The 22,211-nt window shown below is 40.9% G+C and overlaps 1 protein-coding gene across 5 annotated transcripts in view; it reads right to left on the bottom strand.

The window, feature by feature from the left end:
• PGCKA1 (PDCD10 and GCKIII kinases associated 1) overlaps window positions 1–22,211 on the bottom strand; it is a 92,112-nt gene that overhangs the window by 53,519 nt on the left and 16,382 nt on the right. For 3 of the 5 annotated variants that reach the window (XM_055434857.2, XM_055434858.2, XM_055434859.2), the window contains exon 2: window positions 8,034–8,116. The exons of the other annotated variants lie outside the window; for them this stretch is intronic. The gene's annotated coding sequence lies outside the window, so the exon portion shown is untranslated. The remainder of the gene's footprint in view (window positions 1–8,033; window positions 8,117–22,211) is intronic. 5 annotated transcript variants of the gene reach the window in all.

The raw sequence follows: 22,211 nt of genomic DNA, 5'->3' as shown, positions 1-22,211 counted from the left end.
AGGGTTGGACTAGACCTCTGCATGTGTATGTCTTTTGTATCTCTTTGTACATGTGTCTGGACTTGTGAACATAAACACACACAAATCTGATAATCAACAGTGGAATTCCCCTGATTATTTGATCATTAAAAATTAATATGCATTATCCACATATTTACAAAGACATAATCCGATCCTACCGAATGAAGAGCAAGGTGGCGCAACCATCTACCGATCTGTAGAGAAACGCCTGAGGCTGCATTTCTGTCTTCCTCTGTCCATGTGAGAGGACACTCAGGAAGAGACTAAAGTTCCCTGCTGTTTGGACTCTGGCCTGTGACGCAAGTATGGCGACGCGGGCCTAAAAGTTAATATTTATCCATCTCAGGGAGTTAAACTTGGCTGGAGGTTGGGGGCAGAAGGAAAGTGTTACAAACTCTGGTAAAGTTACTGCTTTAGCATAAATCTGTGCCCTGGAGAAGGAAACGGTAACCCACTCCAGTATTCTTGCCTGGAGAATCTCATGGATGGAGAAGCCTGGTAGGCTACAGTCCATGGGGTTGCAAAGAGTCGGACACGACTGAGCGACTGCACTGAACTGAACTGTGCTAAAGTCAATGTTAATCTTGGTAGCACAGCCAAGTCACTTGCATCTTCTCTAGCTTATGCCAAGGAACTTGATGGTGAGTCCTTCAACTTTCACTTCAACACTAAAATGGGGAGGGCCAGGTATAGAGCTCTGAATTAAAGAGAAATATGAAGATTGTCCAATTCAAATCTCCCATTTCTTCCTAGCTTGATGACTGGTAATTTAATCTCTCTCTAGGCCCTGAATTCTTCATCTATGAATACCTATTTCATGTAGGTGTTAGGAGAAGTTTATATGTTAACACCTGTAGAGCACTGAAAACAGTGCCTATGTGTATCTTCTCTAAAAACATATGCAAAGGACAGAGCTGATTTCTTGGGGTCTTAGATTCATGGCTGGTGTGCACATTCATGGGCTCTGGCATGATCTCTTTCTCTCTTTTTAACCTGGCCTTTATTTATGTAACCTGGTCTTCAGAATAATGGAAGCTCTAAGAAGAGAGACTTTCCCATGACAAATCTGGTCAAGTCAATCTCAAAAAGTCAAGGAACACATTGTTCACTGAACATAGTAATCCTGTTTGGCAAAATCTCAGGTTACATTCATTAGTATCTGACGCTAAAGCTTTCCTTTGGATGCCAGATGTATTTGGCATTCTTGGATGTGGTGGACAAACTCTGTACTAGTGCCAAGTCAAGGAGTCCAACGACTGACTTAAGGACATGCCCTCATTCCTTTTTATTATTCCAGGTCCTCAACAATATCTGGCCTACAGAGAAGGAGATTGTTTGTTGAATTTAAAATGAAAAAAAAAAAAATTAGTATGCTTCTCATGCTTGAAAGTTATACAACCATACCTTACAGCTACTCACAATTCTCTCATCTATGAATGCAATGCTATTTTTCTCTTTTTTTTCTGTTTATACTAAAACTTTTATAGGTTAAATCACTATATTAAATGGAATGTTACTATATCATTACAGTATGTGTTCAGTTCAGTTCAGTCACTCAGTCGTGTCCGACTCTCCGCGACCCTATGAATCACAGCACGCCAGGCCTCCCTGTCCATCACCAACTCCCGGAGTTCACTCAAACCCATGTCCACAGAGTCAGTGATGCCATCCAGCCATCTCATTCTCAGTCGTCCTCTTCTCCTCCCGCCCCCAACCTTTCCCAGCATCAGAGTCTTTTCCAGTGAGTCAACTTGTCACATGAGGTGGCCAAAGTATTGCAGTTTCAGCTTTAGCATCAGTCCTTCCAATGAACACCCAGGATCGATCTCCCTTAGAATGGACTGGTTGGATCTCCTTGCAGTACAAGGGACTCTACATTTAAAGAAATTAATAAAGAAGACTCATTGTAGGGAAGTAATACTGTTTAGTTGTGAGCTATTTTTTTGCATTAAAAAAACCCCCAAAGAATATTAATTCCTTATCAGATATATGGTTTCCAAATATTTTCTCTCATTTCATAGGTTGGCTTTTCACTCTACCATTTCCTTTGCTATATGCAGTTTTTTACCTTGATGCAGTCCCATTTGTCTATTTTTGCTTTTGTTGCCTGTGGTCTTGGTGTAAGATCCCAGAAATCAATGCCAAGATCAACGTCATGAAGGTTTTCTGTCATATTTTTGGAGTTTTATAGTTTCAGGTCTTAGGTTTACACCTTTAGTCCACTGTGAGCTGATTTTTGTGTATGGTGTAAGATAAGGGTCTAATTTCCTTCTTTCGCATGTGGATATCCAGTTTTCACAACTGTCTTTTCCTCACTGTGTATTCTTGGCATCGTTGTCAAAGATCAGTTAAACTTATGCCACAGACTATAGGTCTGTGTGCCCGAAAGAATGGGATTGTGCATGTCTGTGTGCTCAGTTGCTTCCGTCGTGTCTGACTCTTTGCGACCCCATGGACTGTAGCCCCCCAGGTTCCCCTGTCCATAGGATTCTCTAGGTAAGAATACTGGAGTGGGTTGCCATACCCTCCTTCAAGGGATCTTCCTGACTCAGGGATTGAATCTGAGCCTCCTGTGTCTCCTGCATTGGCAGGAGGATTCTTTATCCACTGAGCTACCTGGGAAGCCCCCAAAATGGTATTAGTGCCTTTATAAAACAGACCCCAGAAAGCTCCCTTGTGCCTTATGCCACCTGATGTTACAGCAAGAATATAGTTCTTGAACCAGGAAGTAAGATCTCACCAAATATTGAATTCCAACACCTTGATCTTGGATTTCCCAGCCTCCAGAACTGTGAGAAATACATTTCTGTTTTTTACAAGTCACCCATTCTATGGTATTCTGTTACAGCAGCTTCAATGGACTAAGATTCCATGATAAACTTATTTCTGGGCTTTTTATTCTTTACCATTAGTCTGTCCATCTGTTTTCAGTATCAAACTGTTTCAGTTACTGCGGCTTTATGATACATTTTGAAATCAGAAAGTGTGATATCGCGTGGCTTTTCTTTCTCAGGTTTGCTTTGGCTATTCTGGGTCTTTTGTGGTTCCATATGAATTAAAAAAAAAAAGCAGAGACATTACTTTGCCAACAAGGGTCCGTCTAGTCAAGGCTATGGTTTTTCTAGTGGTCATGTATGGATGTGAGAGTTGGACTGTGAAGAAAGCTGAACGCCGAAGAACTGATGCTTTTGAACTGTGGTGCTGGAGAAGACTCTTGAGAGTCCCTTGGACTGCAAGGAGATCCAACCAGTCCATTCTAAAGGAGATCAATCCTGGGTGTTTATTGGAGGGACTGATGCTAAAGCTGAAACTCCAATACTGTGGCCACCTCATGTGACGAGTTGACTCACTGGAAAAGAGTCTGATGCTGGGAAGGATTGGGGGCGGGAGGAGAAGGGGACGACAGAGAATGAGATGGCTGGATGGCATCACCGATTCGATGGACATGAGTTTGAGTGAACTCCGGGAGTTGGTGATGGACAGGGAGGCCTGGCGTGCTGTGATTCATGGGGTCGCAAAGAGTAGGACACGACTGAGCGACTGAACTGAATTGATGAATTTTAGAATTGTTTTTTCTTTTTCTGTAAAAACATTGAGATTTTGAGATTCTGACAGATGTTGCACTGAATCTGTAGGTCACTTTGGGTAATATGGACACCTTCTTCCAATCCATGAACATGAGATGTCTATTTTTGTCTTCTTTATTTCTTTCATCAGTGTTTTATAGTTTTCAGTGTACAGTTCTTTCACCTCCTTGGATAAACTTACTCCCATACAAATAAAGTATTTTATTCTTTTTGATGCTACTTTAACTGGGATTGTTTTCTTAATTTTCTTTTTGGATAATCTGTTTTCAGCACATAGAAATGCAGCTGAATTTTGTATGTTGATTCTGTATCCTGTGACTTTACTGAATTCCTTTATTAGTTTTGTGTGTGTGTGTGTGTGTGTGTGTGTGTGTGTGTGTAATAATCAGGTTTTCTACATGTAAGATCCTGTGGATTTTTATAATCATTTCATAAATGCTGTTAGACCACAGGTTATTAGAGAAAACTTAGATCCTGAATTAAATGAGAATAAAAATATCTGGAGGGAAATACAAGTGAATATTTATCTAATTAAAGAATAAGGAAGGATTTTTTTTGTTGTTACTAAAGTTCCTGAAAAAGCACAAATAAAAGATTAATAAGTTACATTAAAAGCAAACATTTTTCACCTTACAATGTGAAAAACTACAAAGATCAAATGAAACATTTGTGACACAGATGATAAAGGGTCACTAACTTTAAAAGGGTTCATAATTCAGTAGGGTATTTATTAAAGATATTAGCAACAAAGGAAGTGACCAACAAATTAAGAAGTGAATAAATATTAAAGACAATGAACATGAAAAATTATTCAGAGTTAAAGAAAAGACTGAATCCTGATGAATACTGCTTAATGTAAAAAAAGCATCTATACTAATAAGTTGGTTTAGTAATAAATATTTGAAAAACAAAAAAACGATCAATCAAATACATAAACAGAAGTGAGTGTGGTAATGAAGCAGGTAAAGAGTTTCAGGGAGCAAGGATTGCCCAGCAGTGTGAAATGACACTCAAGGGTCAGGGAAGCAAAGGACTGTAATGCCTCCCAAGTTCAGCAGCAAGAAGGTAACTGGTGACCTTGGCAAAGGCAGTTTTGGTGCAGGGGTGAATCTGGAAGCTAGACTGCTATGGGTTACCCAGTTTCCTCAGTAGGAGGTGAAGAAGTGGAAACGTTACCCATGAAAACTCTAGAAGGAAACTGGTTGTGAAAGGAAGGTGAGAGAGAATGAGAAAGAAGAAAGCAGGATTAAAGGAAGGTGTGCTTAAGTTGGGAGTTTTCAAGCTGTTTGGCTATGCTGGTTGGAGACAGTGGGAAGAAAGGGAGGAGTTGAAGACAGAGGAAAGAGAGAGGATTATGGCTGGAATAAGGTCTGTTAGCAGGCAGAAGGGAATGATGGAGGATCAATCAGCCTCAGACAGGAGATGATGAGAAATGAGATGGACCTGTGCTCAGTGTCTTCATTTTATGTCTTCCTGTTCTGCAGAGGCTGCTGCTGCTGCTAAATCACATCAGTCGTGTCCAACTCTGTGTGACCCCATAGACGGTAGCCCAACAGGCTCCTCTGTCCCTGGGATTCTCCAAGCAAGAACACTGGAGTGGGTTGCCATTTCCTTCTCCAAGGGATGAAAGTGAAAAGTGAAAGTGAAGTCGCTCAGTTGTGTCCGACTCTTAGAGACCCCATGTACTGAAGCCTACCAGGCTAGTCCGTCCATGGGATTCTCTGGGCAAGAGTACTGGAGTGGGTTGCCATTGCCTTCTCTTCTGCAGAGGCTAGAGAGCAGAAAAGAGTTCCAAGCCTCACTTGCAGTAGGGTTCCCAGATCCACTTAGATTCAGACAATCCTATGCAAGATGGGGGGCTTCCCAGGTGGTGCAGTGGTAAAGAATCCACCTGCAAGGCAGGAGACACAGGTTCAATTCCTGGGTTGGGAAGATTCCCTGGAGTAGAAAATAGCAACCCACTCCAGCATCCTTGCCTGGGAAATCCCATGGTTAGAGGAACCTTGTGGGCTACAGTCCATAATGTTGCAAGAGTCAGACACAACTGAGCAACTGAGCACACATGCATGCAGGATGAGACAGGGAGAAGGAAGGGAGGCAGAGGCTGTACTTCGGCTACTTCTGCTTTTTCTGCTGGCAAACCCCACAGGGATGCACTGGGTTTTCCATTAGCAGTGTCCTAGCACCCTGGATGTCAAGAGGCAGAATGTGGGGCATTGGTTTTTTTGTCTGTGCAGACCCCTGAGTCACGGTGTACTTCTAGGGCCATCATTCACGGCAGCTCATGGGCTAACCCCAGCTAAGGTAGTCTTCCGCTGACCATTTCCAATTCCCCCTCTTTCTGGTTGTGTAAGAGGCGGCAGCTCCCTGGGAGGGTTAGTTGTATGGTGGTATTTGTTGTTTTGGTGTTATTGAGCCTGCTACTCAAGCCTTTCTGGGGATATTGTAAGCATTTGATTCCTTGTATTAAATTTCCTTTTGCTTGAAATGGCTAAGTAATTTCTGTTTCTTAATTGAGAGGGACATCTCCTCTTGTATCGAGAGGGACGGAAGAATGGATGTACATGTAGACAAATATGTGTGTGTGTGTGTGTGTGTGTGATGAAAATCTCCCCAAATGAAGGAGTTTTTAAGCTATGGTGTTATAGAGCCTCAAGGAGTTCCTGGATAGGGTTCAAGGCATCAGTAAACTTAAATGAGTAAAAGTCATATCCCCTTCTTTCTGAATCTCTAACTTAAATTTAGTATTTTCTTAAATTCTGAATGTAGGCATCACACTACAGCATTGCTGGCAGTTCCTGTGACTTCACCCCTAATAGAAAGCAGGCATTTTCACAGTGTTTTAGAGCTGTTATAGATCCCAAACATTGTTTATGCTCATAACTATGGTATTTATTAGACTCCTGCTAGATCTTGTTCTGTAATACATTTATAAAGAAACACATACTGATGTTTTTCCAAAGAAGACATCAGATGACTAACAGGCACATGCAAAGATGCTCAACAACGCTAATTATTAGAGAAATGCAAGTCAAACAACTATGAGATATCACCTTACACCTGTCACAATGGTTATAATCAAAAAATCTACAAATAACAAATGTTGGAGATGTGGAGAAAAGGGAATCATCATACACTGTTGGTGGGAACATAAACTGCTGGTGCACTGTGGAAAAACAGAACAGAGGTTCCCCCAAAAATTAAAAATAGAATAATCATATGATCCAGCAATTCTACTCCTAGGTATGTACACAAACCCCCCCCCAAAACAAAAAACAAAGAGCAAAAAGAAAACAGAAATTTGAAAAGATACATGGCACCCCAATATTCATAGCAGCATTATTTACCATAGCCAAGATATGGAAGCAACCCAAGTGTCCATAAACAGATGAACAGAAAAAGATGTATATACATACATCCATACACACATATACACACAATGGAATATTACTTAGCCATAAAAAAGAATGAAATTATTTCATTTGCCACAATCTGGATGGGCCTAGTGAATATTATACCCAGTGGAATAAGTCAGAGTTAGGAAATCCTATATGATATCATTTATATGTGGAATCTCAAAAATAATATAAATGATCATATATGCAAAACAGAAACAGACTCATAGATATAGGATATGGGATTAAGAGATACAAACTACTGTGTATAAAATAGATAAGCAACAAGGATATATTGTATAGCATAGGGAATTACAGCCATTGTCTTATAATAATTTAACGGAGAATATAATCTGTAAAAATACTCAATGATTATTCTATATACCTGAAACAAATATTGTAAATCAACTATACTTCAATTTTAAAAAATGGAATATAAAAAATGAAACACATTACTATATCACAATGTTTAATGTCTTCTGTTTTGCCTGTAGAGTTTCTAAACTTTGGCACTAGTGATATTTTAGGATGGATAATTCTTTCTTTGGGGGGACTGTTTCTGCACTGCAGGATGTTTGAGGGCCTTGACTATGCCAGTAGCACCCTTCCTGACCACATAACCATCAAAGATGGCGTCACCTGGGGCAAAGGTGACCCTGTCTGAGAGCCACTACTCTGACTGAAGGAGAGAGGGCTTAACAAATGGATGCAACAGAGGATGGCAAACAGAAGTGACTAAAGAAACACACAGTTGAGTGATGTTAGGGGACCAGATGAAATCAAATATAGTCATCTTTTAGTATCCTCTGGGGGATCCAGGACCCCGTGGATATTAAAATCCAAGGACACTCAAGTCCTTTACATAAAAGGGTAGAGTATTTGCATAAGCTATATACACTCTCTCAATCATCTCTAGACTGTAATATCTAATACAACATAAATACTATACAAATAATTGCAAATACAATGCAAATAGTTGCTAGTGTGTGGCAAATTCAAATTTTCCTTTTTGGAAATTTCTGGAACTTACTTTTTTCAATTTTTTCATCTGTAGCTGGTTAAGTCCATAGATGCAGAACTTGCAAATATAGAGGGCTGAATGAACAGAGGAGCCTATGAGTGAGAGAAGAGGTTTTCAGAGTTTTATTTTTCCTACTTGCCATACATGAATATTCAAATAATGGACAGTCTGCCGCCACCAATAGCATTTGTGATGTAGGTGCCATCTTACAAATGAGATGGGTTGGAATTACCTACAACGTCCAAAGTACTGTTTCTTCCACCGATCCAAATGCTAACATGTCTAACATGCTGCTTGAAAAACACACTTTCTTTAAGCAGAAGGATAATGGAGAACATTTAGAACCTAAAAATAACTGTTATTGCCCCTTGTTCTGCTACTGTCCAGAACAACAGCAGCAAGAAGCAGGCTGGGTATATTCTGGACTTGAATGGATTTGGAGGTTGCTGCTCTAAGAAAGAAGGGAATGGCGACCCACTCCAGTACTCTTGCCTGGAAAATCCCGTGGACAGAGGAGCCTGGTGGGCTGCAGTCCATGGGGTCACAAACAGTCGGACATGACTGAGCAACTTCACTTTCACTTTCACGCATTGGAGAAGGAACTGGTAACCCACGCCAGTGTTCCTGCCTGGAGAATCCCAGGGACGGGGGAGTCTGGTGGGCTGCCATCTATGGGGTCACACAGAGTCGGACACAACTGAAGCAACTTAGCAGCAGCAGCAGCTCGAAGAAAACTGGGCCCAGCAGGCACGGCTATGAAGGATATGGAGCAATCCTATCATTTAGCAGTGTGACTCCTAGGTATTTACCTAGAAGCAATGAAAATATATGTCTGCATAAAATCTTGTCCAAGAGTGTTGACAACATCTTTATTCAGAGAAGCCCCAAACTGGAAATAACACAAATGTCCATCAACAGTATACGTGTGGTGTGGTCATACAATGAAATACTACCAAGCAAGAAAAAAGAATGGACTGTTGATATATGCAATGAATGTTGATATATGGATGAAACTCAAAAACATGTTGAGCAAAAGTAGCCGTACACAAAAGAGGGAATACATTCTTATGGACTGTGTGATTCATTTATATAAGTTTGAAGTAGGCTAAATTAATCCATGGCAACTTAAAAAATCAGAATATTGACTGGTTCCATCAGGGTGGGTTGCAAAGAGGCATGGGAAATTTTCCTGGGTGAGGATGTTCTATTCTTCGAGGAGGAGTTGGGTTATACAGTTGTATTAAGTTGCCAAAACTCACCAAATTGTACACTTGGATTTGTACATTTCAATGCATGTAAATTACAAGAGAAGAAGGAGAAGAAAGAAGAGGGGGGAAAGTGAAGGAGAAGAGAAGGAAGTGAACAGTAAATAAAAACTGAACTTATAGTCAACAAAACACATACTAAAATGTTTGAAATGAAGTGAGGTCTGCAATATACTCTGAAATGTAGTATCCCCGCCCCGCCCCGCCCCGCAAAAAAACGGTGGGGGATTGGTAGATAGCCAGGTGGTTAGTATGTGAGTTTTAAAAAGACACAAAATGTGAATTGTAGATTCTAGATGGTGGGATGTGCAATTCTTTAAACTTTTCTGTAACTTGAAAATTTCACATTAAAGAATGTGAGTGTATGGTAGAGCATCTCTTTTTGCCTTTGGAGTATTTCATTAACTGTTGGGCCAAAAAAGAGACTTGGAAATAAGGAAAGCATTTCATATGGTTCTTGTTCTGTTTTAATAAATGGAACCTAAAGTGTCACACACATCACCTCCACCCCCTTACTAACAACAATCATCCATGAGTACATTGCCAACACCACCTCTGGAACTTGGGGCTGTCCCAGCACGGTGCTAATCACCTTACACATGTCAGCCTCCCATAGAGAACTTCATAGTGTTCTTTCTTGTTTAACAAAAAGCTCTAGGCTGAGTCACATCTTCAGAACTTCCAGACAGCCAGGAACTACAACAGATGTTCCAAGAGGAAGATTATATCTGTGATGGTGGTTATTTTTAGCAGAATGGATTATTCAAATATGAAGGTGTGGGACTCTGTGTGTGCTGTGTGTGTGTGTATATGGGTAGTGAGCGGGAAGTAGGAAGAAGGAAAACACACTTTAGAAAAAGATACATAGTATAAATCATAAAGTAACAGTAACTTTAATCCAGTTTCTGTAGAGAGAGAAACCTTGTTCCTTTTCTCTTTTTCCTTAAACTCCTTATATCCAATGCCATTTGATACTGTTGCCTGGTCAAAGGGTGTGACAAAGGCTGCCTGGATTTGGCATCCCCAGCTCTTTCCAAGCTTCCTTTTCTCAAACCTTTGACAAAGATCAGGGGTTTGAAAGGTCGGGTTTTTCCTTGTTTGGTTCAAGTGTTTCTTGCTCAGTAGAATGATTAAATATCTCTGAGTGTCAATAAATAAGTGGTTTCGGTGAAGCTTTTCGGAATCTGTTTCCCCGAAGGCTGCTTGGTGGTGTGCATGGGATTGGTTCCGTTTTGTATGAAACTAGTAGGTAAACATTGTACTTAGCAGGCTGCCTAGTCCCTGAGGCTCCTGATACCTGTACAGCCATGCATTTAAGAAGAGGGGAGGGATAAAATGGATTCACCTAAAACCAGGAGTCGGCTTTGATCTTCAGCTCCGACTGACAAAATGCTAAGGTGCTAAAGTAGCAGAAGCTGAATTTGAACTAAAGGGATCTCAGGTCCCCTGCGCAGCTATGCTAGCACTAGAAAGAATGTATGAATTAGGTAAATACCTACCAGGAAAAGAATAAAAAAGACAATAAGCCAGCCTTGAACAAAGACATATCAGTTTTCTGGTTAACTTTACTCTGGATGGAGGCCATAATTCAAACTTGATTCATGAAACAGAACAGTGTCGGACAATTCTGGCTGTGTACAGGGGCAATGTATCAGAACTGGATCAGCTACAGTAACCCCATACTGAATAAGTTCAGGATCTCTGGTTCATTTTGTGTGGATACCTCTGTGCTATTGTTAGGGAGAGAAGGGTGGGTTCCTGTGAAGCCAGGTCAAAGCATCTCTTCCTGAGAAGTAGCTGACTGATGTGCAAACCACGCATCTTCTGCCTGTCCCACTGGGAAAATACAGTAGACATGCTTCATACAGTGACTCAGTTAGTGGTACCTAGGTTCCAGAAAGTAGCAGACAGACTTTGAAACTTAATTGGATTGAGGAGGAAAAAAAAAAATCTGGCTCCTTTCCTAATATAAATTGTATATAATCAGTAAATCAGCAGGCAGTTTTCATTGGGTTGTGACTCATTTCACACTTAACTCCAATAAAGATGACGGAATGACATTTAAAAGCTTGTCTGAAATTAGAAATGTAGGAAACCTGAAGGTGACTTTGGTAGAGAATATAGAATATAAAACAGTGTGTAAAATAATTAAAATATTCACTCTTTGGGTGGGTTTTATGAATTGCTGACATACAGCCATACTGTTTCGGCCTTCTGGTGCAGTGGGATGAGTGACAGCCTTACTTTTACATGCACAGAGTGGTTTTTGCTCTTTTTTAAAAAGACGGGATAATATATCAACATAATCTTTTCAGCCATTCTCCCAGGATAAAAAACAGAAAAGCTGAATGACTTGCTTTCTGAGCAGAGGGCGAAGTAAGAAGGGATAGTTAGGGAGTTTGGGATTGACATGTACACACTGCTATATTAAAAACAGATAACCAACAAGGACCTACTCTACAGCACAAGGAACTCTGCTCAATGTTATGTGGCAGCCTGGATGGAGGGAGACTTTGGGGGAGAATGGATACATGTATACGTATAGCTGAGTCCCTTCACTGTTCACCTGAAACTATGGGAACATTGTTGATTGGCTATACTCCAATATAAGATAAAAAGTCAAAAATAAAAGAAAGAATTTGAATTCTAGTCCCCATGTATTGCACACACAGCTCGCTCCGACTCTGCATCTGAGAGACCTGGCTACACCAACGCTGGGCAGTGGAACAGGGCAGACCTGGCTCAGCTCACCTAGCTCAGATGCTCTGCTGCTTCAAGCTGAAATGCTGGTCTCATCAAGTTATGAGAAAAATCGAGAAGCATTCTTCCTCCTCCACTAACATCTCATCTCTCATGGGCATGGGGTTGATCAGAGGGATCAACTGGTTGCATTTTTTTCTTTTCCTTTATTGGTATTTTATAGGATTACTAATAAGAAATCTGCGGTAACCCACTCCAGTATTCTTGCTTGGAGAATCCCATGGACAGAGGAGCCTGGTAGGCTACAGTCCATGGGGTCGCAAAGAGTCAGACACAACTGAGCGACAGAACGGAACGGAACGGAACCGAATAAGAAATCTGAGTAAGTAACAAAAATCTTGCCCCAGCGCTTATAGGCACTTCTCCATGGAGCAAGTTGAGCAGGGACGACCCTTCATGACATGGGACAACCAGGCTTGGGATTTGGTGCAGGCTGTGAATGCTCAGTGGTGGCACCAGCTCTAGTAGAAATACTTATGCTTCTGGAGTAGAAGTGGGTTGATTTGTGTTCCTAACCCAGAGCACCTCAGAATGGGACTGTGTTTAGATAAAGGACCTTTAAAGAGGTAATTAAGGTAAAATGAGGTCATTAGGCTAGGTCCTAATCCAACCTAACTGGTGTCTTCATTAGAAGAGGAGATTAGGACACACAGGGGCTTCCCTGGCGGCCCAGAAATTTAAGAATCCGCCTGGAGTGCAGGAGACCTGGGTTTGATCCCTGGGCTGGGAAGATACCCTGGAGAAGGGAATGGTAACCCACTCCAGTATTCTTGCGTGGAGAATCCCGTGGTCAGAGGGTCCTGGTGGGCCCCAGTCCATGGGGTCCCAAAGAGTTGGACACGACTGAGCGACTGAGTGCAAGCACTGGACAGGACACACAGACAACACAGACTGTTGGGAGGACCACGTGAAGAGTCAGCAGGGAGAGAGGCCTCAGGAGAAAGCACACCTGGGGACGCTTGTCTCGACTGAAACTCTACATGCACGTGATTTCTGGCTAATGTCCGAATCTTCCTCTTCTGCACTGAAAACTCTTAGTAAAACGTCTTTTGTGAACTATCCAGTTAATTTATTGATGAAGGTTTGGGGAGGACCCCTCTAAAACACACTGTGAAGAATTTCAACGAAGACAGACAACGAACAGGGTTCAAGGAGAAAGGTTTCGGTCCTTAGAAAGAGGCAATTGTTGGCTGTAGCTCAGCATTCTTTGAAATAAACAACCCATCTGAGAAGCTGAATATGGAAAAATGTGACATCGGGACTAAGTTCTGGAAATAAATGTGGGTGTGTGACTTAAAAAAAAATACTTTTGGTTTTGGAGATTTTCAAACCTACTGAAGACTTGGAAGATGAGTGCATGAACAGCCACATACTTTAAGCAACCTGGGTAATGATTTGATTTTGTCCCCCAAAAGCTGTTCTTTTCTGCTTTACTGTAATCAATGTAATTCTAATAGTGCCCTCAGAAAGATATGACTATGTAATCAGATCACAAATGCTCATATTTCAGGAGGGCTAGACGTGCCTTTTGGTGATAATTAACTGAGAAATATTTAGGGCTCAGTCTTAAATAAGGTACTACAGGAAATAAAATGTTTAGGCCCCACACTTAAAAAAAAAACTTACAGCCACTTGAGAAAACAAAACACAATTCAACTGCAAAAATAAACAGCAATAAAAATAACAGATAAGTGTTGGGAGCAGAGGGGAGGCAGAAAACACTGAGAATATGAAGAGGATAAAACTGTTTCTATTTATGTTTCTTCACAGAAATGAATTTCCTATGGAAAGTAACACATCCTGTTATCAATTAATTTCCTAGTACTTAAAGGCCAATTTGGGAAACGAATTTTATAAGGCAAATTATAAATAAGTACATCTTTCTCTTGTGAACACACAGCAATATTTTACAATTATTTTATTCTTTACTAGAAGGACAATCCAAAGCTCAGGGAAGTATTTGTTCCTCTAAGGGTCAACCTTAGTTTGGTGGACTTAAGCCAAGTAATTAATCCATTTTTTTCCCCTGACAAAGAATAGGCTACTATATTCACCTGACGTATTTAGTCAGCCTCATGCTAAGACCTGCCCTAGGGAGGGTGTGCCTCTTAGTGAACTGGTCCCTAGGCCTAGAGATCCGGGGAGCATTTCCTTCTTAACCCATTATTTCCAGAGGTCCACATGTATATCTAGAGAAACTGGAACCAGGCAAATAATGAATAAGACCACAACCTGGTACAAATGTGATGCAGAGGGGGAGATTACTCATAACAGGGCAAAGTGAGTGGGGGGGTGTTTTTAAATTAATACAAGCTGTTAACTGCATTTGGCCACCATCTAACCTGTTTGCTGCTGTTGTTCAGTCACTCAGTTGTGTCCAACTCTTTGCAACCTCATGAACTGCAGCACACCAGGCTCCCCTGTGCTTTACCATCTCCCAGAGTTTACTCAAACTCATGTCCATTCAGTTGGTGATGCCATCCAACCATCTCATCCTCTGTCGTCCACTTCTCCTCCTGCCTTCTATCTTCCCAGCATCAGGGTCTTTTCTAATGAGTCGGCTCTTTGCATCAGGGCCAAAGTACTGGAGCTTCAGCTTCAGCATCAGTCCTTCCAATGAATATTCAGGACAGATTTCCTTTAGGATTGACTGGTTTGATCTCCTTGCCATCCAAGGGACTCTGAAGAGTTTTCTTCAGCACCACACTTCGAGAGCATCAATTCTTCAGTGCTCAGCTTTCTTTATGGTCCAACTCTCACATCCACACATGACTACTAGAAAAACTATAGCTTTGACTCTATAGACCTTTGCTGGCAAAGTAATGCTTCTTAATACTCTGTCTAGGTTGTCACAGCCAATGCAGGAGATGCAGGTTCGATCCCTGGGTTGGGAAGATCCCCTGGAGAAGGAAGTGGCAACCCACTCCAGTATTCTTGCCTGGAAAATCACATGGACAGAGGAGTCTGTAAGGCTACAGTCCACAGGGTTGAAAAGAATGGAACACGACTGAGTGACTTCACACACACAATTATCCTAGGGCTATGGTGATAAACAGAACATATGCTAAGTACATTTACCTTTTGGTCTGTTCACTTAAGGGACCAAGCCCAGGTACTTCTGAGTCACTGCATTCTCTGAATGAAGCCAGAGAGGTGCTTCAGTTTTGCGATTGTTTTCTACCTTATATAGTTTTTTTTTTCTTTTTCTTTTTTAACTCCCTTTAGTTGATGAAAACTGATTTTGCGGATTAGCCACAATCACAAGCCATTCCGGAAATTAAAATTCCTCAGGCTCTAGTTAAACATTGTTGGTAAAAAGTTCCCGCTCACTACCACCTGGAAATCTATTCCACAGCATGACATATATAATGATTATATCTTTACCTAGGGTCTTTACCATTTCCAAATTTATATACATGACTCAACTAAATACAGGAGCTCAAAGAATCGATCTTCTAAACAACCAATTCATAAACACTTTTATACATAATTTCCCGCCAAGAAACTAGATAGTTTCCTCCAGCTTCCAGAATCTTATCCTTGGAGGGGGACATGGCAACCCACTCCAGTATTCTTGCCTGGAGAATTCCATGGACAGAGGAGCCTGGCGGGCTACAGTCCACAGGGTCGCAAAGAGTCAGACGCGACTGAACAAGAATCTTAACCACTCCCCCCAAAAGCATGCTAGTTTTGGATGGGACAGAGTTAATTCGAAAATGAGACATAGCGACTAGAATGCTGATTTCTTTTAAAATGTTTATTTTGAGTAAAGGATCCTTGTTATCTCCGTCTTTAACATGCATTTGGCAGCCTGTATTGAAATGGCGGGTGAGGGGTGGACCGCAGGTGGGGTGGACTTGGATGAGACAGCAGTTCCAGTTTTACCACTCTTATTAATTTTGTTACTAGGGTTGAAATATGCAGCGGGGACAAAGAGCACTGCTTCTATGAACTGTTTAAAGGAGAGAGGAGGAGGAAATGTGAGAAGAATGATTTCTCAATTTTGTTTCTTAAAAGGCAGTCTCGTGACTGCATTTCCTCCTAAGCCCAACACTTTGTGTCCAACCGGACTGAGACACATCCTTACGTCTGGCAGTACGTGGAAAGATCAAGAAAAGAGTTTTCACTGATCAGCAGAAGGTCAGGTAGCAAAGCTGGGAGAACTGCTTCTGCTGATGTATCTTCACTAAGTGACAAAGCTGACCTTTGAAATCATTAAGTGTTGGTATTTTGATCTGTCTAAAAAGGTAAAGTGAATTCTTCCATAAGGGAAAAAGCCAGACTAGATGATTACAAACTAATCAGTGCGAGTAGGGCAATGATGAACTCAGACTGGTCAGATGGGTTAAATGAAAGGGGTCTGGGGATGTGCCAGTAGCTCTGCAGCTGGGTGGGGAGAGCAGGCCTGGAGGCACACATTTGGGCTCTGAGGGGTTCACAGGTACATACCCACTGACACAGAGGCTGGTCTGGCTTCTGAAGATCCACGGTGTGGGGAGGGAGCCTGGGGCACAGCAATGCTTGGGAGTGGGAGATGGCAACAGGGCTTTCTGGGTGTCCCCTAGGAATCCCTCTAAGAATGATGTAATATATTTGATTTTCTTTTTTTATTTCAGGTTTCTGACCAGTAAACAAACTCTTTCCTAGTGCTTAAGTCATTTTATAAATCTAACTCACAAATAAGGTGAATCTTCAGTTCTTAAAAGTTTCAACCTAGTATAAAACATCAAATTATCTTAAACATTTCAACTTACAGGTCCACGGTCTGAATCAATTGCTCAGGGACATATTTTAAATTGGAGTCACAAGGCAATTCATGTTAATTAACAAATTATCTGAAACATTGTGAATACTGTATGTATTTAAAATAGTAAAGACAGATTTCCCTACAATTGTATATAAAAATACAAATGCCCCAGGTTTTATTTAGTCCATCTCATTTGTACTTGATTCTAAACCTTTCCAGCAGGAAATAATTTGTTTTCAGATGGAACCCAAACCTGACAATGGGTGCTGTCTTCTCACTTCTGTCCCTAAGATTCTAATTACTAGTCACCTAATTCTCAAGACCTCTTTGATTCTTCCATCTCCCACACAGGCTGAACTTGGCAACTGACCCAAATTAACAGCTCTATTCACCATTTAACCCTGAATTCTGATTAAACTCTGAATTCTCTGTACACCCTTCCCTGATGACAATCATCACTCACAGATTATAGCCTGCCAGGCTCTTCTGTCCATGAGATTCTCTGGGTAAGAATACTGGAGTGGGTTGCCATTTCCTTCTCCAGGGGATCTTCCAGACCCAGGGATCGAACCCAGGTCTCCTGCATTGCAGGCAAATTCTTTACTGACTGGACTACGAGGGAAGCCCATAAGTGTGCACAGGACCTGCCAACAGACTCTGCGTCAACACCCTTCTTCTTATGGATAATAGGTGGCAGATGAACAGGGGCTGGTCAAAGAAGTAGAACTAGAACCTGGAGAAAGAAATGCAATGGTACAATAGGAGCCAGAGGAAAGGGAGAATTTCCAGAAGGAAGGTGTCATTAACATCAGTAGTTTGAAATGCAGCAGGGAAGTTTGTAAATTAAAGGGATGAAAGAGGACCATTAGATTTGATGGTCATGCATTTAAATTTAAGCTTCAAATTGCATCAGTGAGATTTTCATGTCACTGTATGGGTAGAAAACAAAGAGGGACATACGAAGAGTGAGCTAGAAGTGAGAAACTTGGAACTGCAATTCAAAGTGGCAACAACTCAAGAATTAAAACCTTTTAATTTTGTATTTTAAAAAAGGAGTAAAGAGAGGCAAGAAAGAGGGAGATAGAGGGAGTGAAAGATATGGAGTGGTAACCAAAACGTGGAAGAAAGAGGCTCAGTGGGAAGAGATATTTATTCTCTATTTTAATTTAAAAAATAGATCTGAGAGTGTTTGCTGAGGAGAGAGTTGATTCCTTTTGTGGGGGAGGGATGGAGAGCTTAGAATCTGAAGATTTGGGCTGGAGACAGGATTAACGGGTGAGGCGGTGTACCAGAGGATCTCAGCTAAAAGGTAAGGAGACCAGGTGAAAAGGTCGACCTTGAACAGGAAAAGGAACATCTTGTCTTCTGAGAATGGAGGGAATGTGGCAAGGACTGATACCAAGGGAGATGGGTGTGGGTGTGGGCGTGGGCGGGGCAGGAAGTGAAGGGAGCCCGGCTGAGCTGCCTGAATCTGGCCCCCTCTGGCCAGCCTGGCAGGACTCAACACACAGTTCCCGGGAACAGAAGGAATCTGGACTGGGATGATGACAGCTCCAGACATGGCCAAACGGAGCCATCAGAGGGCCTCCTGATTATGTAGTAATTCACATGGATCACAGGTCACAGGTTTCTGTTCAATTTCGATTTCTCGGGTAAAGAAAATCAGACCAGAGACAAACTCAAGAGCAGTTACTGGTGACTGTCAAATTACAAACTGGGTTTCTAGGCTTCTGCCTCCCTCTGCTGTTATAAAAATATACACAATCAATTTTCTCTCTCCCCTGGCTATCTTTCCCTCATTCTTCTGCTTTGAAGTACATCACTTTTTCTGAAACTTCCTCCCTGGCCTCTCCTCCCTCTTGTCAAGCAGATCCCATAAAAGCTTTGCAGCATCCCCTTACTTTCCTTGGTTGCACCTCATTGAACAATTTGAAATTCTAGCTTTATTTACGTATTTATTTAATGTTCTTCTTTCCCAGCAGATATTATAAGCCACATGAGGACAGGAAGAATATTTGTTCACTTTTGTATCCTAGTGAGCACGCAGCTCAAAGTCTAGATGGAGTTAGTGCTCAATACACATGATGAATGAATTTATATTCCAAGCCTATAGTGTAGGAGTATTCAAGAATTTTATTTGCAAGTTGAAGTTCTGCATTTGTGAAAAGAGTCCACTGTGCGGTGGCAAGAAGGCTGACCTATATATTCCCTGGGCATATAGGAAGTGCTCAATATATATTTGTTGAATGAATGAGTGAATTTCCACACCAGTTGTTTTCATTCTCTTAAAAAAAACAATACACTGTGCCTCCAAGCCACTGAAAATAATTTAAAGAAACTACTTAGACATGAAAAAAGAAACTATTTAAACAAGTAAATTAAGATTTTCCAGTGTGATTTAGAATATTAGAGTTCATCAGTACTTTGTTAATAATCAACTTATAATAAAAATACTGATTATATAATTAAGGTAGCTTCTGGGATAATATATAATAGGAAAACCTAATGTTTAATTCCTAAAGCTTTACACTTCAGAATGTCTCAGAGACACTTTCTCTCATGATACTAAGTGAACTTGAACTTACCAAGCTTTAGGACAAAAATTCATGCATGTGCAAACATTTAAAAATAAAAGTCATCCCCCATGAATTGTCTACCACCTTTTTCAGGAAAGAAAATTCATGAACATATGCATGAAGATTAGTACTATAGTGTAGGCAAATATTTTTCCATGTCCCATCCCAAAGCAAACAAATGAAAATAGAAACTTCAAGGACAATTATAAAATGTGTCCTAGTTTAAAGACACAGCATCCTTTTCTCCTTTGGTTTTCCTTTATACTCTTATCAGAAATAAATAATGCTAGCAGGAAAACATTTCTGCTCTTTTGACTGTGAGGTAATTAATTTTTGTCTTATATTTCTCTGCTTTCAAAACTTTACAAGTAGAAAAAAATAGAAAGCACTCAAATGTTTGTTGATTATGGATATTAAGAGACATTAGTGAATCTTCCTGGTCTAGGTTATACTATACACCCCAACATTCTAATTCTTTCATGGAACTTTTAATTTCCAAAAGAGGCTATTATTCTGGTTAATAATTAATATGTTTCAATGTTTAGGTATACACAATGTCGCAGTGTTGGCATAAAAATGCTTTGTCACAGTTACTTGGGCAAGTTATGGGGAACACAGATGCTCTGTTAGTTATAATATTTGGGGAAGTTAGGAATATATGAATTCTTGAATTTTCAGGGAAGTCTGATTTCAAATAGTCTATCCTATTGTCCATACAAAGTGTTCTGCATTTTACTAGAAGATTTGGTACCTATATCTCATAGCAAAATTACTATCTGTCAGACAGATGATGGCTCGGACTGCCCACAGTTGAACAACGAGAAAGGTAACTTGTCCTAGGTATTTCTGAAGGCACACACAGAGTCCAGGGCTGGGTTATGTATTGTTAATAATCCCTCCCAGGCTCAACTGTCCTTTCATCTTGGAATTTTTTGAGTCTTCAGATCTGAGTTCATTCACATTCCTTCCTATGCTATTTAGTGAAGGTCTATGGAAGGTTGTATATTCTCCCCTTGCCTATACATTCAGCCTCTCACATATTCCCAGTATTCAGGAAGCTAAATTTCGGCATTTTAAAAGATTTTTTTAATGTGGATTATTTTTAAAGTCTTTTATTGAGTTTGTTACAACATTTCGTCTGTTCAATGTGTTACTTTTCTGGCCATAAAACACGTGGGATCTTAGTTCCCTGACCACACTCCCTGCATTGGAAGGTGAAGTATTAAATCCTGGACCACCAGGGAAGTCACAATTTCTGCATTTGTGAAAAGCAAAATGTGAGCTTACTGAAAGGCAGACACATAGTTGACCAAGGGGAAATAATTATTTGTACTTTAAATTTATCCTTAGTTTCATTACATAAAAACACTAGCTTGCTTAATACAATTTAAAGGTATATCACGGTTTGGAAGGACTGTTGTTGAGGCCGAAGCTTCAATACTATGGCCATCTGATGTGAAGAGCTGACTTATTGGAATAGACCCTGATACTGGGAAAGGCTGAGGACAAAAGGAGAAGGAGGTGGCAGAAGATGAGATGGTTAGTTAGCATCACTGATTCAATGGACATGAATTTGAGCAAACTCGGAGAGATAGTGGAGGACAGAAGAGCCTGGCGTGCTGCAGTCCATGGGGTGGCCAAGAGCTGGACCTGGCTTAGAGACCTAAGAACAACAACAGGGTTGTGACACTTAACTATTTTTGCTTTTTTCCCCCCAATTTTAAGATAAAATGTACAAATGCATTATAAGGATACCTTAAATACTTAAAGTGCTATGAATCCACATAAGAATAGCAACAAGATAAAGAAAAACTGGTTTGAAAGAGTTTAAAACTAAACTTTATATAAATGGGTGTGTGTATAGAGTCTAAAAAAACTACACCATGGTAACTTAAAACATGGCAATGTCTAAGATATGCAAACTGTTGAATTGAAATAAATTAATAGAACACTGGAAACAAGCTCATCAAATCTGCACGATGGGAGCAGAAGAATCTGAAAGGTAGAGGCCCATTTGGGTGATGAAAACCAGATGCCAAGTGTAGTTCATTACAAACAAAAGTATTCTGATTAGCTTCAGGGAAGAAGGAGAAAAGAATCAGGTACCAAAGGTAGGAAAGTCAAATAGATGGAGGCACATGACTCCCTCACTGCCCCTAGGTAACTCCTGGTTTAAGGACAAGGCAGACCTCTAGCGTCATTTCTGTCAGTAGATTGCCAACCACGAATGGCCAGTTCTCTCGAACAGCACCACGTGAAACATTTTCTGAGCCCACAATCAGGTTGCCTTTCTCTAAGATAAGAAACAGTCCCCAAAGCCCACGCTGTGAAGAGGGGCTATGTGGGAAGTAAGTGATGTGAAGACAGCTGCAAGAAATCATCACTGACTTCATCAACAAATACAAGTGTCCTTCAAGAGCCATGCCATTTCCTTTAGGAAGCTCAAAATATGGGTGTGCTGTTGGCCCTCACTTAAATCCAAAGTCCATTTCCCCAGCATAACCAGTTAGGCAGAGAGCTGTCAACTTACTGTGTGAAGGGGTGGGGGTGGGGGGTGGAGGAGCTTGCTCTCTGTGTTGAGTGCGGCTGAGTGTGTGTGTCTTTCTCCTACCCTCATCTTAATCCTGCCTCTAGGATCTTAAGTCTAACTAGTCCAACCATTGCTTTAAATGAGTGTTTTACACTCTGTTGAGCATGAAGCTAAACACTCTCTAAGCACATTGTTTATGGCAGGAAACAGGTTTATTCACTGCTGCTGCTAAGTCATATCAGTCGTGTCCGACTCTGTGCGACCCCACAGACGGCAGCCCACCAGGCTCCCGCCTCTGGGATTCTCCAG

Source organism: Moschus berezovskii, chromosome 5, assembly GCF_049115385.1.
Source record: "Moschus berezovskii isolate FMDL1 chromosome 5, NW_MosBer_1.0, whole genome shotgun sequence".
NCBI classification, from domain to species: Eukaryota; Metazoa; Chordata; class Mammalia; order Artiodactyla; family Moschidae; genus Moschus; species Moschus berezovskii.
This window is presented reverse-complemented; position numbering and strand designations above follow the sequence as displayed.